The 4,446-nt window shown below is 48.3% G+C and overlaps 1 non-coding gene across 1 annotated transcript; it reads left to right on the forward strand.

Moving 5' to 3' along the window:
* Positions 1-1,348: 1,348 nt before the first annotated feature.
* LOC121156298 lies at positions 1,349-1,473 on the forward strand. The gene has a single exon (XR_005883843.1). It is a non-coding gene; the product is annotated as a small nucleolar RNA ACA64 (small nucleolar RNA).
* The last annotated feature ends 2,973 nt before the right edge of the window (positions 1,474-4,446 follow it).

Below are 4,446 nucleotides of genomic sequence, written 5' to 3' on the forward strand. Positions count from 1 at the left end.
CCAAGCTACTGAATTTTCCCTGGTCTGGGAGTGGGTGGTCCTACCAGCATTTCTCTGCAGCACGCCCCCAACTAAAGCATAAAGCCTGACATCTGGTGGTGAAACAGGGAGCTGCACTGCGTGTCGCCCTAGAGTTGAGACCCTGGGAGCTGGACAGGACTCACTTGGAGAGCTCACTCCTCACCTGGAATTACTGAGACTGTGGGTCCAGGCTAAGAACCAGGATTGGCTAATTTGTAAGAGGCATCCAAAATGATTCTCCTATTGCCTGGCAGTCATAGAGCGTACTAGCATAGGGGCTCCCGGAGAAAAGGTTAGGAGGCGAGAAAGGTCTTCACTCCGTGCTTTTTATAAGAAGAGATCTCGTGCCTCAGGAGCACACAGACGAGAAGGTACTCTCTCGGAAGCCGTTTGCAAGGGTCCAAACCCAAGCAAACCTAACCCAAACTAATCATTACCCCACCGAGGAAAAATAGAGTAACCAATACAAGATGTCTTCAAAGAATTCACGAAAGAACATGTTCATGGGGAAAAAAAAAACTATTGAATTCCAAATTTTTTGCTCTAAAATAAAGTTTCAATTCTATTTTTCTATGAGTTGTTAGAAATAATTTTCTACACCTAACGTTGAGGCAAACGCACAAAAGAATGTTATTCTAATCATTTTCATAAGGTATTCTTTGCAAAGCACAGGAAATCAATTGCAGCACTTCCACTCTTTCGGAAAGCATGGGTCCAGCAAAGAGTAATTTTGTACCAGATAATTCTAAAAGCAGTACTGGCTCCTGGGATCATAAGCTGAGGGACAGTTGTCCTGGAGCAGCAGGTTAAACTGTGGTTTGGACTGCCTGTATCCCATGTTGGAGTGCCTGGTTAGAATCTCACACACTCAGACTTTGAGCCGGCTTCCTACTGATATGCACCCTGGGAAACGAGATGGCCATGACAATGCCCGGGGCCCGGCTACCCACATAGCAGATCCAGGAGTTCCCGGGTCTTGAGCTCATCCAGGCCCGGCCTTGGTCATTGAAGGCATTTGGGGAGGACACCAGCGGGCGGAAAATTAGTCTCTCTCTCTCTCTCCACACACACACACTTTAAATTATAACTACACAAATAATCTTAAAAACAGATGTAAGACGGACTTAGCACGTGCTCTTACAAATCTTATGGGCTGATGAACAAGTAACAGCGGAACACGTAGAAATGAACAAGAAAGCTATTCAACAGACTGCACATAAAAGGGAAAGGAGAGGATGGAAGCACGGGAAGCCTTCTGCTCAAGCTTCTTGTTGCTACTGCAACAAAGTATCACAGATTTGGTGGCTTAAAACCACATGAACATGGCGCTGGTTGAAAATCGCCCTGGCTTTGGCCATAGCCATGGGTGAGATTCAGCGCCTAGAGCCACCAGGAGCCTCAGCTCATCTCCCACTGCCTGTGTGGAAAGGTGAGACCCAGGCCCCAACAGGCGCAAAACAGTAAACGACAAGCAGGTGTAAAAAGAAAACCAAAGAGTCTTCCAGCCACCGCATGGGGGCTGGAAGGCCCCGGGACAAATAGCGTCTAATGCCTGGATCGCACGCGGCCGCTAACATGTGTGCATCCAGAGCTGGTATCGGGCTTGCAGGTGCACCGTGGACTACCCACGGAGCTCTGTGAAGTGGGTCGGACTGCTTCACTGCTCGCCTGCGGGCTTGAACTGGGGGCAGGGCCGGGAGGGGATGGAGCTTGAACCTGGGGAAGTAGTCTTCCAGCCACTGCATGGGGGCTGGAAGGCCCCCAGGACAAGTAGCCTCTCAAGGCTGGATCGCGTGGGGCAGCTACCATGCGAGTCCTGAGCCGGTATCAGGCGGCCAGTGCGCCATTTGGCGGTAGGCTCCGTCTGCTGGCCGCCTGGCCAGGGAGCTCTGGGATTTGGTTTCTATGATTGCAGCTTAGAAAGCTCCATGATGAACCCTCAGGGCTTTGGGTACATGAATCAACCCTAAAGATTACCAATGATGTAAATCTCCCCCGATGGACCTCTACCTAATATGGTCTCAACCCATGTGTTTTTAAAATTGTATAACCAAATATATTTTCAAAACCTTTTACTACTCAGAAATTGGGCGGGAGAGCAAAGAAACCTTCCATCTCCTGTGAACGTGTGAGGAAGCTGTGTAGTGTAACCTCTCGGGCACATAACAGGTAACTTGTAGACAATAGATTCAAGACAACATTAGACAACAGTAAAACTACAAAGACATACAGGGGGAATCAAGAGCGACCCTGACAACCTATTAACAGGAGGTCATATGCACAGAACAGTGGGGGACCACAGAGTGGAGCAGGTGGACAGGAGGAGGCTTGTATCCCAAACCCGGAGTCTCCCGGATCCCCACCAAGGGCTATCAGTACGGGCGCCAAGGACCACATCCCAACTGCCAAAGAGACCACGGGGGGCTGGAATGCCTTCGGAGGCGAGAACTCAGAGGACATCCCCCCACCCCCCGCCTTGGACCTACCACACGGGATGGAAGAAGCTGAATCCTTCATCATAGGATTCAAGGCCATCGGAACAACAACCAGGAAACCTGAGCGGTCTTCAGAAACAGAACAGTAAACTCCCTTCAGGACTAGGGAGAGGAGCTATCTCTGGTTCTTACTTGGCTCCAACTTCGGGTCCCCACCCTCTCTGTAATGATCATGAGGGACGCTCCAGAACCCACCCCCCCAACACACACACACACACTCACAAATTGGAATGGATAGGCAGAGAACAACAAGGAAGGCTTGGTCAGCGTGGACTCACACACACCTTACAAGGTAGGACACGGGGGCCCGGCGCGGTGGCGCAAGTGGTTAAGGTCCTCGCTTTGCACGCCCGGGATCCCATATGGGCGCCGGTTCTAATCCCGGCAGCCCCGCTTCCCTTCCAGCTCCCTGCCTGTGGCCCAGGAAAGCAGTCGAGGACGGCCCAAAGCTTTGGGACCCTGCACCCGCGTGGGAGGCCCGGAAGAAGCTCCTGGCTTCGGATCAGCATAGCATCGACCGTTGCGCTCACTTGGGGAGTGAATCATTGGACGGAAGATCTTCCTCTCTGTCTCTCCTCTCTGTATATCTGCCTTTCCAATAAAAAAATAATAAAAATAAATCTAAAGTGCACAAGGTGTGACACGGGGATTAAGTACTCCTCACCAAGGTATGGAAGATTTTTCTGCACACCCTTCCTAAAACTGTTTCGCACCTCAATTGTTGAAATGTCATTGAAATAGTCACAGGAAGTTGTTAAGACCATGCATCCAATTTTGACAAATTGGTTGCTCAATACTTTGTCAATTTATCCCTTAACGTTATATATTGTTGCTGATGTTTTGTTGGGGCTTTTAATTGACCGGGATTCTACTCTGTTGGCTCTGCCTTCTGACCAGGGAGGGTCTCCCCAAGAAGCCGCTGAACTTGACCGGACAATGAGATGCTGGACTCTATGCTTGGTGTATGCTTGCAATGAAGGAATCTCAACTAAACCTGAACTGTGGTTGCGCAATGGGGGAGGGGGAGCCCACCATGGGGGGAGGGTTGGGAGAGGGGTGGGGGGAAATCCCAGTACCTATATAGAACTGTGTCACATAATACAATGTAATTAAAAAATATATATAATATAATATATATATAAAGAGTGTTTAATTCTTTTGAAAGATATAAGAGAATCATCTGTCCCATAAATTTTTCCTTTGTTATATTTTCTTATTTTGATTTATTCATTGCTTCCCATTCTTTTTTATAATTCCTTAGTAAGATGGACAATCTAGTGGATTATTAAATAATATAATACCATTAATGCTAAAAAAAAAAAAAGACACATGTACATGTTCTACAGCACTGGAATATAGAGCTCCCAAATGGTTCTTCCCCAGAGAATCCAGGTGTCTGGGCCTGTGCTCCTGGGAAGCTCTACATAAGAACATGACCTCCTGGGTTTTTCAGCTTTCAGAGACTTCAGTCATCACACTTCCTTCTTACTGAGTCTCTTGTGAATATTGGGTCCATCCAAGTAATTCCTTTCCATCTCCTGAACTCAGTCTCCTCAATTTGATGATGGCTGCAAAGTCCTTTTCACCAAGTAAGGTAATGTACTCACAGGTGCTGAGCCTTACAGCACAGCTGTCTCAGGGAGACAACATTCCACCTAACCGCACACGTCACCCAGACTTGGCAACTCAAGGAGACCTTCCCAAAGGAACGGACATCCAAACCGAAACAAGTGGTGACACGGGACAATCCTGGGGGAGGGTGGAGGAGGAAGGTGGGAGAAGTGACAGAGGTGTGTCAGTCCCGTGGAGGAAGCCTGCAAGATGATCCAGAGGTAAAAATAAAGCATGCTGGTGGGAATAAAGAATTTTAGCTAGAAATAAATGGAATCAGCTTGGATGCCTATCAACACGATTGGATAACGAAGACGTG

Source organism: Ochotona curzoniae, unplaced genomic scaffold (genome assembly GCF_017591425.1).
Source record: "Ochotona curzoniae isolate NIBS_2020 unplaced genomic scaffold, NIBS_Ocur_1.0 contig_3332, whole genome shotgun sequence".
Taxonomy (NCBI): domain Eukaryota; kingdom Metazoa; phylum Chordata; class Mammalia; order Lagomorpha; family Ochotonidae; genus Ochotona; species Ochotona curzoniae.